This window comes from Rhinoraja longicauda, chromosome 40 (assembly GCF_053455715.1).
Source record: "Rhinoraja longicauda isolate Sanriku21f chromosome 40, sRhiLon1.1, whole genome shotgun sequence".
Taxonomy (NCBI): domain Eukaryota; kingdom Metazoa; phylum Chordata; class Chondrichthyes; order Rajiformes; family Arhynchobatidae; genus Rhinoraja; species Rhinoraja longicauda.
Window position 1 is genome coordinate 12,052,966 of NC_135992.1, and position 21,343 is coordinate 12,074,308.

The 21,343-nt window shown below is 46.7% G+C and overlaps 1 protein-coding gene across 3 annotated transcripts in view; it reads right to left on the bottom strand.

Moving 5' to 3' along the window:
* LOC144611423 (glutamate receptor ionotropic, NMDA 2B-like) overlaps positions 1-21,343 on the bottom strand; it is a 349,120-nt gene that overhangs the window by 298,536 nt on the left and 29,241 nt on the right. For 2 of the 3 annotated variants that reach the window (XM_078430501.1, XM_078430499.1), the window contains exon 2: positions 14,444-14,667. The exons of the other annotated variant lie outside the window; for it this stretch is intronic. The gene's annotated coding sequence lies outside the window, so the exon portion shown is untranslated. The remainder of the gene's footprint in view (positions 1-14,443; positions 14,668-21,343) is intronic. 3 annotated transcript variants of the gene reach the window in all.

Here is a 21,343-nt window from a genome sequence, read left to right on the forward strand (position 1 = left end):
CAAGAGGGCACTAAATCGCAGCCACCGACGATGCTGAGGACAATAGCAACCGCCCATCAGCAGCGGTGTAGACACTAACTGGACACAGGAAGCACTCAGGGCCCCATCTCCCAACCTCAGGCACTCTGAACAGCGCCAACTCCACACACAGGTGATGCCAAGGAAAATAACTCAGTCAGAGAGACCACATTGAAGGCTCTTTATCCGAATGCACATTGCATTCTTAACAAGGTATGTGACATAATGGGTTGTAGAAATAAATGGATATGATCTAATCATCTCACAGCAGAGTAGTTTCAAGGTGACCAAGGTTGAGAATTATATATTCCACCATCGTTACCTTTTAGATGCGATAGGCAAAATGGAACAAGATTAGGGTATCCTTGTTATTAAAGATTGGGAAAGGTTCGGAGAGAGGAAAGATCTTAGCTCAGAATATCAAGCATATCTCAGACTATATTTGACCTGTTGACTTGCTGAGTTCCACCAGCAGTTTGATTTTAGATCAAGATGCCAGCACCTGCAGTCTCTTGTGATTGCAGGAGACTGAATCAGTCTGGTATGGTACTTTAGATAGACACAAAATGCTGGAGTAACTCAGCGGGTCAGGCAGCATCTCTGGAGGGAAGGAATGGGTGGCGTTTCGGGTCGAGACCCTTCTCTATTTGTCACATGTACCGAGGTACAGTGAAATTCATTTTTGAAAACAGTTTAGTTTAGTTTAGAGATACAGCGCGGAAGCAGGCCCTTCGGCCCACCGAGTCCGCGCCGACCAGCACATTAACACTACCCTGCACACTCCAGGGACAATTTCACATTTACACCATGCCAATTAACCTACAATCTTGTACGTCTTTGGAGTGTGGGAGGAAACCGAAGATCTTGGAGAAAATCCAGGCAGGTCACGGGGAGAACGTACAAACTCCGCACAGACAAGCACCCGTTTAAGGCCACAGTTTAAGAATAAGGGGTAGGCCATTTAGAACGGAGATGAGGAAAAACTTTTTCAGTCAGAGAGTTGTAAATTTGTGGAATTCTCTGCCTCGGAAGGCAGTGGGGGCCAATTCTCTGAATGCATTCAAGAGAGAGCTAGATAGAGCTCTTAAGGATAGCGGAGTCAGGGGGTAGGGGGAGAAGGCAGGAACGGGGTACTGATTGAGAATGATCAGCCATGATCACATTGAATGGCGGTGCTGGCTCGAAGGGCCGAATGGCCTACTCCTGCACCTATTGTCTATTGTCTATTGACAAGCACCCGTGGTCGGGATCCAACCCGGTTCTCTGGCGCAGTAAGGCAGCAGCTCTACCGCTACACCACCGTGCCATTCAGTGCAAGTATCACTATACATAAGCACTTGCATACATATCAGATGCCAATCTCAGATGAAGTACAAGGGTATGGCAGTAGTACACTGAGACAGTAGACAGAGTCACGAGGTGGGTGGAGCTGGGGGATAGCAGGGCGCAGAAACATCGGTGGACATTGTAGAAAGATCTCCAAACTGTAGTGCCACAGCACAATGAAGTATTAATCAGGACCTTAAGAGTTGCATGTAAAATCAGGAGTGCAATCGTCATGGGGATCTTAATCTGCATTGATCGGGGAAAATAAATTGGCGTTAAGAGTGTGATTGATGAATTTATGGATAGTATAATGGACAGTTTTTCAGATCAGTATGTTGATAAGCCATTGAGGCAACTTTAGACCGAGAACTGAGCAATGAGAAATGGTTAATTGATGATCTGGTAGTTAAGCAGCCTTTAGGGACACAGTGATGATCATATAATAGAATTGTTTTGCAAAGATTGGGAGAGATTTAGTTCCACCTGAAGCCAGAGCCGTAAATCTAAATAGGACAAACCTACAAAAGGCATAAAGGGTGATTTATGCTCCGGCTCATTGAGAAAACCGCATGAGAGAGTCCGATAGTTAATCAGCAAAGGCCAACATTTAAAGAATTAAAACACAGCTTGAAGTTTCTGTTTCCTTTAGAAGGAAAGAAAATATAGAAAAAGTGATCCGGTGTGGCTAACAAACCTGACTCCTCCCCCTCCCCCCCCCCCCCCCCCCCCCCCCCCACACCCCATGTGGACACTTGGACTTTCTCTGGAACTGTAAAGTTACAATACTGTAACATTATATTCTGAACTCCAGGAATTGTTCTCTTTGCACTACCTGTTGTACTTGTGTGTGGCTTCATTGCACTCATGAAAAGTATGATCTGATTTAATTGGATAGCATGCAGGTTTTCACTGTATCTCACAACATGTATCGATAATAGACCCATACCAATATCAATATTAATCATGTGTCACACCGTCTGATATACTTTTACATTCGCATGTGGCTGAGATAAATGGTGCAGTCAAATTGAATTCCTTTGTTATGGTTTTCCTTTCCTTTGTTATGCCCTTTGTTATGGTTTAGTTTCGAAATACTACACAGCACGGAAACAGGCCCTTCGGCCCACCGAGTCCATGTCGACAAGCGATCCCCACACACTAACAGCATCCCTCTCCCCATCAGAACTGCCCCCTCCATCGACTCCTTTAAGTCCAGGCTCAAAACCTATTTCTACTCCCTAGCGTTTGAGGCTCATTGAGGAGGTGCTGTGAACTGTTTGCGTGCTACTGTATGTTTCATTTTTTTTCCTTAGTACCTAATCAGATGTACAGCACTTTGGTCAACGTGGGTTGTTTTTAAATGTGCTATACAAATAAAATTGACTTGACTTGACTTGACTAACGCTACCCTGCACACACTGGGGACAATTTACAATTACACCAAGCCAATTCACTTACAAACCTGTACGTCTTTGGAGTGTGGGAGGAAACCGAAGATCTCGGAGGTCACGGGGAGAACGTACAAACTCTGTACAGAGCGTAGGTATTTATTCACAAAATGCTGGAGTAACTCAGCAGGTCAGGCAGCATCTCAGGAGAGAAGGAATCATTCCTTCTCTCCTGAGATGCTGCCTGACCTGCTGAGTTACTCCAGCATTTTGTGAATAAATACCTTCGATTTGTACCAGCATCTGCAGTTATTTTCTTACACAACTCTGTACGGAGAGCACCTGTGGTCAGGATGGAACCCGGGTCCCTGACGCTAAAAGACAGCAACTTTACCGCTGCTCCACCGTGCCTTCAAGTATTTTGGAACCCGTTGTAATTCAAGTCAGATTTCTCTTGAATGAGATTCAGTTATTTTAATTATAGAACTGAACAGATTGCCAGCTCTTCGATCCAGCTTCCCTGGCCTCAGCCCCTCACACCCAGCCCCAGATAAAGCATCTTAATTAGCACATTGGCACCTTTATCAACACACCGCTGCCACAATTGCTGACATGGTCGAATTCTATGTCAATGTCCTTATATTCCATCGCTCGCTGCCACAGATCCCAGAGCCCGGAACCAGCCCGAGCGAATGTCCAAATGCAGCTTGAGAGGAGACCAGAAAGACACAGCTCAATGGAATCAATTCTTCAAACAGCCACCAAAAATTGCTCCCGTTATTAGACATAATGATAATAAGAAGGAATGCAAAGTCAACAGGGGCAACCATAATCTTTCAGTTGCCTGCCACTTTTCTTTTCCATCCCATTAGTCATAGAGTCACACGGTGTGGAAACAGGCCCTTCGGCCCAACTTGCCCACACCGGACATGTCCCAGGTACACTCGTCCCACCTGCCCGCGTTTGGCCCATTTGGAATTCTCTGCCTCAGAAGGCAGTGGAGGCCAATTCTCTGAATGCATTCAAGAGAGAGCTAGATAGAGCTCTTAAGGAGTCCGGGGGTATGGGGAGAAGGCAGGCACACTGAATGGCGGTGCTGGCTCGAAGGGCCGAATGGCCTCCTCCTGCACCTATTGTCTATTGTCTATTGTCATATCCCTCCAAACATGCCCTATCTATGGAGCTGCCTGTTTCTTAAATGTTTGGATTTCTACGGTGCACCTGCAGAAATTGGTGAGTATAATTTGAAGCATGCCAGATTTCCTTAGCATGCTGAAGTAAGTAGGGCCATTGTTGTGCTTTTTATGCCAGCGTGTCTATGTGGCAAAGGGTCCTCAGCCTAAAACATTGAAACACACTGCCGGACCTGCTAAGTATTTCCGACATTTTTGGTCTTCATTTTGTATATTCTCAGCACCTGATTTTTATTCAGACTGCACGGTGCAGCGATCTGCAACTGGAGTTGCATCGCAGAGAGTGCCAATTAAAATTCTACCCTAGTAGCACGAGAATGTGAATCCAGTTAACAACAAAAAAATCATAACTGGACAGACAACAACAGCTTCACAAAAATAATATCAAACAAAACCCAGCACATAAGGAAATGGTTGGGCAGCCAGTCAGAAGCTTAGTCGAAGGGAAATCGAAGGGAGATTTTAAGGAGCGTTCTGACGGAGAAAGATTTAAGGATGGCATTCCGGAGCTTAGAGCTACAGCAGCTAAGGACACGCTCACCTGTAGCGAGCGATTAAAACTGCAGATTGTCAAGAGATATGACTTGTAAAGCACAGGGATCTCAGGGTGTTGCAAAGCTCGGTGTAGTTTCAATGTGCAGATGCTGGTTTAAACCAGACACAAAATATTGGAGTAACTCAGCGGCTCAGGCAGCATCTCTGGAGAGAAGGAATGGCTCGAAACCCTTCTTCCGACCTATTCCTTTTCTCCAGTGATGCTGACTGACCCACTGAGTTATTCCAGCATTTTGTACCTGTTTTAGGTGTCTTCTTAATTCTGTTCTCCCCCCACAGATGCCTCCTGACCTGCTGAGTGTTTTCAGCATTTTCCTAATTGATATCTTAATTAAATGAACATTTAACAAGTTGAACGGATCATTTTCCCTTCCGTGATATGAAGACTGCATTAACTTAGTTCCTTCACTAAACCGCAATTGGTGGAAGGAACAAGATGCTTAGCTTTCTGGCAGGGATTAATCAACAACTACATTCATCCCCAAAGTGGACAATAGATTGCTTCTTCTTAGAACTCCCACCGTTTCCCATTACCGGTCTCAAATTCCAGGTATTTTGTTGTAATAAATGATTTTTCAAAATAAATTTGCTTTAGACAAGATTAAATATCACTACAGATGCTCTCCGCCTTACGATGCTTCGACGTACGATTTTCCAACTTTGCGATGGTGAAACCGGCAGCGACCCGTAGCGAGCCGCAGCTCGCCTCCGGCCACCTGATCAGGTGTATTAAATGCATTTCGACGTAGGATATTTTCGGTTTACAATGGGGTTCTCGGAACGTAACCCCATCGTAAGTTGAGGAGCACCTGCATTAATTATCTCCACACCTGCACAATAGATTCACTGAAATAATGCTTCTGCAGATGAGATCTGAATTCAGCCTTTTCAAGTGAAGTCCGTGCCCTCTGCTTCCACTGCTCTCGACAAGGTTAAAGAGCATAAACTGCTCAGTGTTATCCAGAACAGAGGGTGATGGGTGCCTTGAAGGTGCTGCCAATGGTGGTGGTGGTGGTGGTGTTGGCATTTAAGAGGCTTTGGATAGGCATCGATGTGGATTATGTGCAGACAGAGGAGATTGGTTTGAGAGGAGATCTTGAAATTATGTTCCACACGGACATTGTGGGCCACAGCCCCTGTTCCTGTGCTGCACTGATCTAGGATCTAGGATCCAGGATCTAGGATCTAGGATCTAGAATCTAGGATCTAGGATCTAGGATCTAGGATCCAGGACCTAGAATCTGGGATCTAGGATCCAGGATCTAGGATTCATGATCTAGGATCTAAGATCCAGGATCCAGGATGTAGGATGTAGGATCTAGGATCTAGGAACTAGGATCCAGGATCTAGAATGTAGGATCTAGGATCCAGGACCTAGAATCTAGGAGCTAGGATCTAGGATCCAGGATTCAGGATCTAGGATTCATGATCTAGGATCTAGGATCTAAGATCCAGGATCCAGGATGTAGGATGTAGGATCTAGGATCTAGGAACTAGGATCCAGGCTCTAGGATTTAGGATCCAGGATCTAGGATTCATGATCTAGGATCTAGGATCCAGGATGTTGGATGTAGGATCTAGGAACTAGGATCCAGGATCTAGGACTCCGTCCATTTCCGGGCTATCCATGCGCCTATTTAAAAGCTGCTTAAATGCCACTGCCATATCTAGTTCCTTCAGAATCCTTGAAGCAGAACGTATCGGCGCTCCAATGAGATTGCCTGATTCATGCCATCAATTCCCTCCATGCCTTCCATCGTTTTGGTTCCTCTTCTCTTTCAGCTCAACACCTGCACCACCCCTTTCCTGACACCCAGAAAAGTCTGCAGCATTGCAAGCGTGATTTATAAAGCATCAGGGTTAGCTCACCACTCCGGCGCAATGCTGTCATCTTAGTCCGAGCCGGCATCTGATTTCCTTTACTCTCTGGCACCAGGCAATGTGGTGATACCTTCATTTTATTGTCCGGATGCGCGCGTTTCTTTCATTTTCCATGCACACACACGCACGCACGCACACACGCACACACATACACACTGAGACACTCAGTCCAATCGTTCAGCTGCAATCACGGGCGAGCGTCCCTCACCCCCAATCATCATCTGCAGTCATTAGCTGCGATCAATAGCGATCTTCAGTCAGCGGGCGGTGAATCTGTGGAATTCTTTGCCACAGAAGGTTGTAGAAGCCAAGTCAGTGGATATTTTTAAGGCAGAGATAGATAGATTTTTGATAAGTACAGGTGTCAGCGCGAGTGGGGGAAAGGCAGGAGAATGGGGTTAGGAGGGAGAGATAGATCAGCCATGATTGAATAGCGAAATAGACTTGATGGGCCGAATGGCCTAATTCTATTCCTATCCCTTATGACCTTATGACCACTGACCCAATCAAAGCCACAGTCACTGATAGCGTTCATTGTCCCAATCGCCAGCTGCCATCATTTGCTGCAACCATGCACACAAACATTGGTTGCATTATCCAGTGGCAACCACCGGTTATTATCGTCACTCTACGACCATTGATTTTAGAAACAGAGAAACATTGAAAATAGGTGCACGAGTGGCCATTCGGCCCTTCGAGCCAGTACCGCCATTCAATATGATCATGGCTAATCATCCTAAATCAGTACCCCATTCCTGCTTTTTCCCCATATCCCTTGATTCCGTTAGCCCTAAGAGCTATATCTAACTCTCTCTTGCAAACATCCAGTGAATTGGCCTCCACTGCCTTCTGCGGCAGAGAATTCCACAGGTTCACAACTCTCTGGGTGGAAAAGCTTTTCCTCACCTCAGTCCTACTCAGTCCTCTGTTCCACAAGGAGGACAGAGCAGGCTCCCTCATCACTGACCGACTGCTAGCAAAGAAACATCCAGCATAACTGCGCACACTATCTGACGACAGCTCCAAGCTGTCACATAGAGCGCAAGCAGACCGTGACTCACACACGACCGTGGGTTCCTGACACACAACTCAACTCGTAGGAAGATTCCTAATTTGGGATTAACACATTGTTGGGGTCTTGTTGAGATTACTTTGGCTGCTGTGCATCCTCACCATGTTGACCGTGCTTCCTCAGCTGGAGGTTGCACTGGGACGTTCTGGAGTGGCCCAAGCCTTTCCTTGTCCTGACCCCGACTAATGGTTTTAACAATGAGTGACCGATGGTTAAATTAAGCAGGGTGCAATCTCTCAGCACTGAAAGAGGTCAGGAGCTCATAATTGGAGGTCTGGGGTCCAATAGCACAGGTTTACATCCTGCCTTTACTTTAATATCTCAAGGCATGGATGTCTCGGTCTCCTCACTAACTGGACATGCTGGGACCGTGGTGGCTATTTGCAGAAGCGCTGGGTACAGTGCCTGAGAGTTTCTCTTATGTTGCTGCAACACAGGCAGTCAGACAGGAACAGAGCGAGAATGCAACATCTGTTACTGAAGGCAGAAACTCTCAACTGGACTGCACTGGACTGCACTACAACAATGCATCAGTCTCGTATCATATGATATTAACCAGTTCATGGAGGCCACACATGCGCACACACACACAAATGCAAACACACCACACACGCACACACATGCAAACACACCACACACACACACGCAAACACACCGCACACGACACGCATAAACACCACACACACACACACAAACCACACACACACACAAACACACCACATACACATGCAAACACCAAACACAAATGCAAACACACCGCACACGCACACACGTCACCACCACACATATGCAAACACACACATGCAAACATACTACACACATGCGAACACACCACACCCACACACACGCAAACGCACCACACACATACAAACACACCACACACGCATGCACACCACACACACACATACGCATACACACCACACACACACACGCAAACACACCACATGCAAACACATCACAGGTACACACACGCAAACACACACAGATGCAAACACCACACACACACGCAAACACACCACATGCAAACACACCACGCACAAACATGCAAACATACAAATGCATGTGCACCACACACACCATTTACCAACCAAAGGAGGAGGATGATCTTAACCCAAAACGTCCCCTATCCTTGTTCTCCAGAGATGCTGCCGGATATGCCGAGATACTCCAGCATTTTGTGTCCTTATGTGGAGAGATAATATACTCTATGGGTGACAGGGTGAGAGGGGGAGAGCAATGGAGGGTGAGAGCATTAGAGTACTAGAGGGTGAGAGGGTTAAAGGCTCAGAAGCTTGCAAGATACCTAATGCACATTGCTACATTAAGGATACTGAATCATGCATGTCATTGGTGTGCTATGGGCCACAGTTTCCCCTTATCATAGAGTTACTGAGAATCTTTGTTCGCTCAAAATTGCCTCGAAATCAGGATCACTGAGCTGCACCAGGTTTTTTTTTTAAACCCTCTGCTGTAAAATGAATTAGCTTTCCCCCCCCTCAGCGAACTCACACTGGGCACAACACACACCTGGTAGCCCCAAGCTCAGAGCCTAGACCCCCACTGAGAGAGAGTGAGGGTGAGCAAGGCAGCAAATGGAGTACATAGATACATCGACAATAGGTGCAGGAGCAGGCCATTCGGCCCTTCATGCCAGCACTGCCATTCAATGTGATCATGGCTGATCATCCACAATCATGCCTTCTCCCTATACCCCTTGATTCCGCCAGCCCTAGGAGCTCTATCTCACTCTCATTTGAATGCATCCAGTGAATCGGCCTCCACCGCCTTCTGAGGCACAAATTCACAACTCTCTGTGTGAAAAAGTTTTTCCTCATCTCAGTTCTAAATGGCCGAACCCTTATTCTTAAACCGTGGCCCCTGGTTCTGAACCCCCAACATTGGGAACATGTTTCCTGCATCTAGCGTGTCCGTGGTCTTTCTCCAAGGCTGGAGTCCATCTCTGGCAGCGCGAGTGCTCTAATGATGAACATGTGGGAACAGTCACAGCCCAGCCCTGCACCAACCAGTTCCCTCGGACAACCCAACACCCCCGATGTCAAAAAAGCCAACGAGAACACAACCAGTTAAACAGCCGAGAATATTCTCTGATACAAACAGACCCGAGTTGGAATTACAAGATTTTCTGGCTGGTTTCCTGTTGACCATTTTCCAAATCACCATCCAATTTCTATAAACCAGCACCCACTTTTCCATGTTTCACATTGCAAGCAGGCAGTTTCCATAGCAACACGGACTTATTTTGAGAATGTGACAATATTCTGAAGAGGAGAAAGAGGTGTCCCAAAGTGCAGATTAATTCAGTTCAAGGGTGAGTGGGGAGCGGAGAGGACGTTGGCAAGGCCAGTGTGGCCAGTGTGGCACTGTTGGCAAGGCCAGTGTGGCCAGTGTGGCACTGCCTCTGGTCTCCAGAGCTAGCCAGTACGGTCTGGCTTTCACCCATTTACAGATAAATGACGATCTGCAAAGTGACAGATCAGATCACTTCAACAGATCGTTCGGCGATCGTTGCGTTCTGCACCTTCGCTCAGTCCGCCTCAACCAACCTGATCTCCCGGTGGCTCAGCACTTCAACTCCCCCTCCCACTCCCAGTCTGACCTTTCTGTCATGGGCCTCCTCCAGTGCCATAGTGAGGCCCACCGGAAATTAGAGGAACAGCACCTCATATTTCGCTTGGGCAGCTTGCAGCCCAGCGGTATGAACATTGACTTCTCTAACTTTAGATAGTTCCTCTGTCCCTCTCTTCCCCTCCCCCTTCCCAGTTCTCCCACTGTCTTCCTGTCTCCACCTATATCCTTCCTTTGTCCCGCCCCCCCCCCGACATCAGTCTGAAGAAGGGTCTCAACCCGAAACATCACCCATTCCTTCTCTCCCGAGATGCTGCCTGACCTGCTGAGTTACTCCAGCATTTTGTGATACAAAAGATCACTTCAACATGTCAGTTGAAACCTTACAGAGATAACAGGGGCAGCGATCTCCACATTTGGCCAGTGCGGCCCAGCACTGGTGTCCAGAGCTGGCCAGTGCAGCTCCAACTATGCTCTCCAGAGTTGCTAAAGTGACCCGAGTCTTGTCGCTGTGAAGAGGGTGGCACGGTGGCGCAGCGGTAGAGTTGCCGCCCCACAGCGCCAGAGACCCAGGGTCAATATTAACTACGGGTGCTGTCTGCACAGAGTTTGTACGTTCTCCCTCTGACCGCGTGGGATTTCCTCAGGTGCTCCGGTTTCCTCCCACACTCCAAAGACGTACAGGTAAATGAAAATTGGAAACAAATTGTCCATGGTGTGTAGGATAGTGTTAGTGTACAAGGTGATCGGTACTGCACTTTACATTAAATTTTAGAGATACAGCACGGAAACAGGCCCTTCGGCCCACCAAGTCTGTGCCGACTAGCGATCCCCGTACACTAGCACTAGCGCTAACTCTACCACTGTGCCACCGTACCACCCCTTCTGCCGCTTTTCACAGGCAGCTGATGGTTTAAAATCCCACGGACACAAGCAGCACTCTCTTCTGCTTTGGTACATCAGCCTGCATCATGTTCTCACATCCCTGGGGTGAGATCTGAACCAGTGACCCCCCCAGATGAGAGCACCACAAGTTGAATCGCAGCTGATATCAAAGCTTTTGGTTTCATCGCCGATATCACAGAACTGGCAATCAAAAAGCAACCAACACCTGAGCTACTATCTACCTCATTGGAGACCCTCGGACTATCTATGATCAGACTTAACTGGCTTTACTTTGCACTAGATCAGTCTGAAGAAGGGTCTCGACCCGAAACGTCACCCCGTTCCTTCTCTCCAGAGATGCTGCCTGTCCCGCTGAGTTACTCCAGCATTTTGTGTCGATCTTTACTTTGCACAAAACGCTATTCCCTTATCATGCATCTGTACACTGTAAATGGCTCGATTGTAATCATGTATTGTCTTTAAGCTGATGGACAGCACACGACAAAAGCTTTACACTGTACCTCGCTCGGCACACGTGACAATAAACCAAACAATAAACTAATTGAACTGATCTCTTTGGGACTTATTCACAAAATGCTGGAGTAACTCAGCTGGTCAGGCAGCATCTCAGGAGAGAAGGAATGGGTGACGTTTCGGGTCGAGGAGGGACTCTCTTTTTGGTGACTGAGCTAGTGATTTTTTTTGTGACAGCACATCGTATCAGCACCTCTAAAAAGTTAAAGCTAGGTTTTCACATTTTTAGAATTGTTGGTATTATAAAAATATTACTGAAGTCTAAAAAAGTTAAATGTATTGATTAAATTAGGCAGTCAGGTCCTTAAGCAGCTTATAGTGTGACGATGTGCCATAGACACCAACGGCAAGAAACGATGTGTACAGGTGTCTTTCTGCTTACAAAAAGCACTGGGTACAGCCAAGGTTTACCCTCCATCTATTGAGCTTTGTTGTTGGGTCATATTTGAGCTGGGTCATATCAAAGGGCCTGTTTCCGCACTGTATCTCTAAACTAAACTAAAATATTAAAAATTGTCCCTAGTATGTGTAGGATAGTGTTAATATACGGGGATCGCTGGTCGGCGCGGACCCGGTGGGCCAAAGGGCCTGTTTCCAGGGCCGTCTTAACGCATGGGCCTGATGGGCACTTGCCCGGGGGCCCACGAGCATAGGGGCCCCATGCTGATCTGTGTATGTTAACTTGCAATAAATAAATACTACTTTAAAAATGTAGGTTCAATAAGTGCTTTTTTCACAACATTTTCGGTCACTAAGTGCTTCTCACAGCGGTCTGTAAGTGCTTTTCGCAACAATGTAGCACCCTAAGTCCATCGCTAAGTGCTTTTCGGTAAGTGCTTTTCGCCGGCACGACAGGGGGTCTGGTAGGGAAACGGGGGTGGGGGAGAGTAACGGTAGGGGCCCAAATACACTGCTTTGCCCGGGGGCCCATAATGCTGTAAAAACGGCCCTGCCTGTTTCTGCGCTGTATCTCTAAACTAAACTAAACTAGAATATTGAGTCCCTTTAACTTAGACCAGGATCACACCATGTTGTGAATGATTGTAAAACAATGAATGGAAAAACAACGGACAGGAATTTGTTTGGGTACAAACAAGGAACTGCAGATGCTGGTTTACCAAGGAAAGACACAAAATGCTGGAGTGACTGAGCAGATGAGGCAGCATCGCTGGAGAACATGCATAGGTGATGTTTCAAAAGGTGGGGTGGTTAAATCCAGAGTTTGAGCCAGAGTTTGAGCGAATTGTGCAGAGATCTCATTGCTCTACAAGAATAGAAGTGATTCCAGAGACAGGGTTGTGCGAGTCCACGAGAGGAATGGCTTAATGTGAAGCCAGTGCAGGCCACAAAAGACACGGTAATGGAGAACCAGGACTTGATCCAGTTTGGACATTGTCAGCAAAGGATTTTGAGAGGCCCAGGTTCATGGAGGGCAAATGAGAGAAGTCAGGGGAGTTAGACGCAAAAAGCTGGAGTAACTCAGCGGGACAGGCAGCATCTCTGGAGAGAAGGAATGGATGACGTTTCGGGTCGAGACCCTTCTTCAGATGAGAAGTCGGGGGGGGGGGGTGTTGGAATAGTCTAGAATAACAAATGCCAGTCAGGCAACTGCGACGACTTGTGGTGTGGGAGTCCAGGGAGAATTTCACCCTCATCCTGCGGAGAGACCTGTCTAGACAATAGACAATAGACAATAGACAATAGGTGCAGGAGTAGGCCATTCAGCCCTTCGAGCCAGCACCGCCATTCAATGCGATCATGGCTGATCACTCTCAATCAGTACCCCATTCCTGCCTTCTCCCCATACCCCCTCACTCCGCTATCCTTAAGCGCTCTATCCAGCTCTCTCTTGAAAGCATCCAACGAACTGGCCTCCACTGCCTTCTGAGGCAGAGAATTCCACACCTTCACCACTCTCTGACTGAAAAAGTTCTTCCTCATCTCCATTCTAAATGGCCTACCCCTTATTCTTAAACTGTGGCCCCTTGTTCTGGACTCCCCCAACATTGGGAACATGTTTCCTGCCTCTAATGTGTCCAATCCCCTAATTATCTTATATGTTTCAATAAGATCCCCCCTCATTCTTCTAAATTCCAGTGTATACAAGCCCAGTCTTTGCCTACATTACAACAGTGGCTACACCTCAGAAATATGTAGACACGAGGGGCTGCAGATGCTAGAGTAACTCAACTGGGCAGGCAGCATCTGTGGAGAACATGGTTGATGATGTTTTGGGTTGGGACCCTTCTTCAGACTGAATGTGGTAGGTGGGAAAAACAAACAGGAAGGGGTGGTGACAAAAAATACCACCCCCCTCTCCAATTTTACTGATTGTACGCCTCGATGTCACCTTGCCCTCAGCCAACAATGAACCATTCTCCATTTCCTTGATCATCGTCTGCTTTGATCAGGCATTTTCACACCTTACCCTTCCACATCTCCCTCTCCCCTGACTCTCAGTCTAAGGAAGGGTCTCGACCCAAAACGTCACCCATTCCTTCTCTCCAGAGATGCTGCCTGTTCCGCTGAGTTACCCCAGCATTTTGTGTCCATCTTTGGTGTAAGCCAGCATCTGCAGTTCCTTCACACACACACACACACACACGTCACCTATCCGTGTCCTCCATGGAGGCTGCCTGGCCCGCTGAGTTACTCCAGCACTTTTGTGTCTTTTTTTAAAAAAAGACGTTAGAAGTAACTAGCTGTGAGGCACTTGGGAATCCATAGTGTGTGAAGGGCGTTATATCAATGCAGGCTTCCCTCTTGCACACTGCGTGCTCAGTTCCCTGCCTTCAGTAACAGAGTGCGAAACTTCACAAATTCCCCCACTTCCGCCTGCTCCAGCACTAAACCCCCCAAATGGTTCACAACATTGCAGGAATCCCTCTCGGAGCCGATGGTGTTCGGAGCACGGCTTTCACTTTGCAGGTATTCATTACAAAAAAAAATCTATATTGTGCAGAGAGTTGGGAGAGGGAGGGAGAGAGGGGACTCAAATGAAATACCTCGAGGCTTGAGCCAGCTGGGATAACTTCTCCCTGGATTTCTTTAACCTCTCTCTCGCATCAGATTCCCTCTGGATGGTGTGTTGTTTAAATTCAGACTGTGTGTTGTTGCATTGCTTAAATTCAGCCAGCAGACAGCCATCAGGGACAGTCAGTGGCTGGTACTGAGTTAGCAGCTTCAGCCCTTGGTTGGATTAACTGTGATGTTATTTGTTACGGGGTGTCTGGTGGAAGAAAAGAAGAGAAAATTAAAGTCACCACGCTTGAAATGAACAACAGCGTTTTCTCACGAGTTGGTGCCACAGTCTAAATGAAAACTGGGACTCACGGTGGGAGGGGGAGGGGGTAGGGTGTGGGGGGCTGATACCTGCCACTAGCTGGAGAGAAAGAGTGATGGGGAGTGGGGAAAGGGGGAAGCAAAATAGAATATCAGAGCAGAGGTTAAGTTACTTTGAGGCTTGGTCCATTAATCCAGGAACAGGAGGTCGAAGCTTAGAAAACACCTGGAGATTGAAATTAATTTCTTCAGAGTCATTTTCTGTCTGTAGGAATGTTCAGGAAGAGACTGATTGCACTGCGTTTACAATGAATCCAATCACCACCCTCCAGATAATAAACCAACTCTTGCCTGAGCAGCACGTTCTGGAGCACCTACAAAATCTGCTGTAGTAAACCCGTGGAGCAGTATCGGTGGAGGGAAATGTACAAAATTCCCCCGACGCTCAGTCTGAAGAAGGGTCTCGACCCGAAACGTCACCCATCCCTTCTCTCTGGAGATGTTAGCTGTCCTGCTGAGTCATTCCAGCATTTTGTGTCTAATTGAGTCTTGGAGATCGGCACAAAGTGCTGGAGTAACTCAGCGGGTCAGGCAGCGTCTCTGTAGAAAAAGGATGGGTGTCCTTTCGGGTCGGAACCCTTGTTCAGACTGCAGTCTGACCCGAAACGCCACCCATCCTTTTTCTCCAGAGACGCTGCCTGACCCACTAAGTTGCTCCAGCACTGTGCGTATCTTCAGTATAAACCCACATCCGCAGTTCCTTCCAACACAATTGAGTTCTGGAGCACGTTCAGATGAGGGCCAATACGCGATCAATAATACTTATGTGCCTCGTGCTAGACATCCAACATTTAACTGCCTCATCCTAATGTTCAAAGGCCGTAGTTTTGCTGGATGAAAGTAGAATTTCTTTCACCCAGTGGGTATTTGGAATCCTGGAATACATAGTTTCATAAGTTCTAGGAGCAGAATTAGGCAATTCAACCCATCGTCTACTCCGCCATTCAATCATGGCTGAGCTATCTTTCCCTCTCAACCCCATTCTCCTGCCTTCTCCCCTTACTAATGTACATGGTATTGGGGGTAGGGTACTGACACGGATAGAGAATTGGTTGGCAGACAGGAAGCAAAGAGTAGGAATAAACGGGTCCTTTTCAGAATGGCAGGCAGTGGTGAGTGGAGTGCCGCAAGGCTCGGTACTAAGGCCGCAACTATTTACAATATATATTAATGATTTGGATGATGGAATTAGAAGTAACACTAGCAAGTTTGCAGTTGACACAAAGCTGGGTGGCAGTGCGAACTGCGAAGAGAATGTTAGGAGGTTGCAGGGTGACTTGGACAGGTTGAGTAAGTGGGCAGAAGCATGGCAGATGCAATATAATGTAGATAAATGTGAGGTTATCCACTTTGGTGGCAAAAACAAGGAGGCAGATTATTATCTCAATGGTGTCAGATTAGGTAAAGGGGAAGTGCAACAAGACCTTGGTGTCCTTGTACACCAGTCACTGAAAGTAAGCATGCAGGTATAGCAGGCAGTGAAGAAAGCTAATGGCATGTTGGCCTTCATAATGAGAGGATTTGAGTATAGGAGCAAGGACGTCATTCTGCAGGTGTATAGGGCCCTGGTGAGATTACATCTGGAGTATTGTGTGCAGTTTTGATCTCCTAATTTGAGGAAGACGTCCTTGCTATTAAGGCAATGCAGCGTAGGTCCACGAGGTTAATCCCTGGGATGTAGGGACTGTCATATGTGGAAAGATTGGAACGACTGGGCTTGTATTCACTGGAGTTTAGAAGGATGAGAGGGGATCTTATAGAGACGTATAAAATTATAAATATAAATTATAAATTATATTTATATTATATTTATATTATATATTTTATAAAATTATAAATTTTATACAAGCTAGATGCAGGAAAAATGTTCCCAATGTTGGGGAAGTCCAAAACCAAGGGCCACAGTCTAAGAATAAAGGGGAGGCCATTTAAAACTGAGGTGAGAAGAAACTATTTCACCCAGAGAGTTGTGAATTCTCTGCCACAGAAGGCAGTGGAGGCCAATTCACTGGATGAATTTAAAAGAGTTAGATAGAGCTCTAGGGGCTAGTGGAATCAAGGGATAAGGAAGGCACAGGTTACTGATTGTGGATGATCAGCCATGATCACAATGAATGACAGTGCTGGCTCGAAGGGCCAAATGGCCTCCTCCTGCACCTATTTTTTAATGTTTTCTATGTAGAATCTGTCAATCTCCGCCTTAAAAATACCCATTGACTTGGTATCCACAGCCATCTGTGGCAATGAATTCCACAGATTCACCACCGCCTGACTAAAGTAGTGAGAAGGTGGGGGAGACAGAGACTGTCACAAAATCTTAGAAGCATCTAGACAAGCATTAAAATCACCAAGGCGTTGACAGCTAAAGACCAAGTGGCGAAGGTGTTCCCATTACACTGTTGGGTAGCAAGTTCCAGAGTTTATCTCCAGTGACGATGAAAGGAACAGCACAATATTACGCAACATACAGGGAAACCTAAAGATGTGGTCCTAGTGCTCAGGGCCGTTTTTACAGCATTATGGGCCCCCGGACAAAGCAGTGTACTGGGGCCCCTACCGTTACTCTCCCCCACCCCCCTTTCCCTACCAGCCCCCCCCTGTCGTGCCGGCGAAAAGCACTTAGCGATGGACATAGGGTGCTACATTGTTGCGAAAAGCACTTACAGATCGCTGTGATAAGCACTTAGTGACCGAAAATGTTGCGAAAAAAACACTTATTGAACCTACATTTTTAAAGTCGTATTTATTTATTGCAAGTCACTTAACATACACAGATCAGCATGGGGCCCCTATGCTCGTGGGCCCCCGGGCAAGTGCCCATCAGGCCCATGCGTTAAGACGGCCCTGCTAGTGCTACAGATGCTGGAATAACTCAGCGGGTCTGGCAGCATCTATGGAGAAAAGGAATAGGTGACATTTTGGGTAGAGTCCAGTGGTCAGCCATGATTTTACTAAATGGCAGTGAAAGTTCAAAACGGTGAATAGTTTATTTCTGCTCCAAGATTTCTGTTGCTCTGTTCTCCCACTATTCATTCTGTCAATGCTGCTTGAAATCACGTGTGCTTCAATAAGATCATCTCTCGATCTTCTAAATTCCAATGGATACAGTTCCAACCTGCTGGCACTTTCCCCATGTACAACTGCATCAGCCCTGGAGTCAATCAAGCGAGACTCCGAACCATCTTCAAATCAAGTACATTCTTCCTTAAATACGGAGATCAAAACCGTGCATCGTGCTCCAGGTGTGGTCTCACCATCACCTTGCACAACTGTAAGACTTCCCTACAGTTGTAACATTCCCCTTTACAAAAAAGGCCATCACACTCGACACCATGGATGCAACCACAAATACTGATACCAATTTAGCCACCACTTCAATGATGGAAAGGATGGTGTTCATAAGTGATAGTAGATTTAGGCCATTCGGCCCATCAAGTCAACTCCGCCATTCAATCAGGGCTGATCTATCTCTCCCTCATAACCCCATTCTCCTGCCTTAGATTTTAGATTTTTTTTAGATTTAGAGATACAGCACAGAAACAGGCCCTTCAGCCCACCGGGTCCGCGCCGCCCAGCGATCCCCGCACACTAACACTATCCTACACCCACTAGGGACAATTTTTTACATTTGCCCACCCAATCAACCTACATACCTGTACGTCTTTGGAGTGTGGGAGGAAACCGAAGATCTCGGAGAAAACCCACACAGGTCACGGGGAGAACGTACAAACTCCGTACAGACGGCGCCCGTAGTCAGGATCGAACCTGAGTCTCCGGCGCTGCATTCGCTGTAAGGCAGCAACTCTACCGCTGCGCCACCGTGCCCATAACCTCTGACACCCCCGTACTAATCAAGAATCTATCTATCTCTGCCTTAAGAATGTCCGTTGACTTGGCCTCCACAACCTTCTGTGGCAACGAATTCCACACATTCCCCACCCTCTGACTAAAGAAATTCCTCCTCTTCTTTCCTAAAGGAATATCCTTTAATTCTGAGGCTCTGACCCCTGATCCTAGACTCTCCCACTAGTGGAAACATCCTCTCCATATCCACTCTATCCAGGCCTTTCACTATTCGGTAAGGCTGCAATCAAACATCTCCACACTCACTGGCATCTTTCTGCAGGCTTTCAAGCCAGCTAGCCATTGCCCCTCCATCCTTTGCCATCAAACATCTCATCTGAGATCTCTGTGGTGGCTTTATGCATCCCAGAGTTGAAAATCATTGTTGTTCAGCAACGGTAAATGTGCACGCCTTTACACAGTAGATATTTATCTCCCCCACTACCATTGGAAGGAAACACGTACAGAGGACAATGACCATCTCACCTGTTAATACTTGTCGGCCCCTCAACCGGATGGCATCTAAATGTCTAACTGATATCTAATTCCAGAAACGTTACACACACGTACGTACACCTCATAGGTGTGAAAACTCCAGATATCAACATGTTTTATGTCACGCACAGAGTCTCTTCCCCAAGTGAAGAGGATTCAAGAAGTAAAGAAGTAAGTTTAAGGTGAGGGGGGAAAGATTTAATAGGAATCTGAGGGATAACTTTTTTACACAAAGGTTGGTGGGTGTATGAAATGAGCTGCCAGAGGAGGTAGTTGAGGCAGGGACTATCACAACATTGAAGAAACATTTTAGACAGTTACATGGATAGGAGAGGTTTAGGCGGGTATGGGCCAAACGCGGGCAGGTGGGGCTAGTGTAGATGGGACGTGTTTGTCGTTGCGGGCCAGTTGGGCCAAAGGGTCTGTTTCCACGGTCTATGACTCCACGACTACGTATCTCTTATACATCCAGTGTAGAAAGGAACTGCAGATGCTGGTTTAAACCAAAGATGGGCACAAAAAGCTGGAGTAACTCAGCGGGACAGGCAGCATCTCTGGAGAGAAGGAATGGGTGACGTTTCGGGTCGAGACCTTTCATAGAAAACATAGAAACATAGAAAATAGGTGCAGGAGTAGGCCATTCGGCCCTTCGAGCCTGCACCGCCATTCAATATGATCATGGCTGATCATCCAGCTCAGTAGCCTGTACCTGCCTTCTCTCCATAACCCCTGATCCCTTTAGCAAAAAGGGCCACATCTAACTCCCTCTTAAATATAGCCAATGAACTGGCCTCAACTACCTTCTGTGGCAGAGAATTCCACAGACTCACCACTCTCTGTGTGAAGAAATGTTTTCTCATCTCGGTCCTAAAAGACTTCCCCCTTATCCTTAAGCTGTGACCCCTGGTTCTGGACTCCCCCAACATCGGGAACAATTTTCCCGCATCTAACCTCTCCAACCCCTTAAGAATTTTATATGTTTCTATAAGATCTCCCCTCAGTCTTCTAAATTCCAGCGAGTACAAGCCCAGTCTATCTAGTCTTTCCTCATATGTAAGTCCCGCCATCCCAGGGATCAATCTGGTGAACCTTCTCTGTACTCCCTCTAAGGCAAGAACGTCTTTCCTCAGGTTAGGAGACCAAAACTGCACACAATACTCCAGGTGCGGTCTCACCAAGGCCCTGTACAACTGCAGCAGAACCTCCCTGCTCCTAAACTCAAATCCTCTTGCTATGAATGCCAACATACCATTCGCTTTCTTCATTGCCTGCTGCACCTGCATGCTTGCTTTCAATGACTGGTGCACCATGACACCCAGGTCACGTTGCATCTCCCCTTCTCCCAATCGGTCACCATTCAGGTAATACTCTGCTTTCCTGTTCTTGCCGCCAAAGTGGATAACCTCACATTTATCCACATTATATTGCATCTGCCATGCATTTGCCCACTCGCCTAATCTATCCAAGTCACTCCTGCAGCCTTTCTTCAGATTCTCACACATTAAAAATATATTAACTATTACAAATCAAGAAATACCACAGGTTGAAAATCCCAGATCTAGAATTAGTATGTGGCTCATCTTCAATGTACAAGTGTAATACTATAGGAGGAACGGCACCAATCTGAAAATAGCACAAAGCAAATTGCAGATAAAACATTCAAAGTAGAACTGTTGCAGCTGCTTATCTCACGTAAATTATCACAGATTAAATATTTCATTTCTGGAAATATTACAAACCAATGAAGACCACATGCTTGGAAATGTTACAGACTCACTACCTATGAATGCTGAATATTCATGAGAGCCCAAATATGGAAATTTATCAGACCTAATCTCTCACTTCCTGGCATTACAGCGGGAAATGGCTGTGACTCTGTGGGGAACATATCAGTTGTTCTTACACAGGTTGACAGAAATTGAGCTTCCAATATTACACCCACCGCCTTGTTCTCCCCAGCAGGTCCAGCCCCTGCAAAGGAAACCCAAATTATGGTGCCAGTCGAAACCCACAGCAGACGCAATGTGCAGGAACGAACTGCAGATGCTGGTTTAAAATGAAGATAGATACAAAAAGCTGGAGTAACTCAGCGGGATAGGCAGCATCTCTGGATGAAGGAATGGGTAACGTTTTGGGTCGAGACCCTTCTTCACCAGTTTGTGTCATGTCTTCCTGGGAACCTTGTGGGTAAACTATTAACTCGGCACGGTGGCACAGCGGTAGTG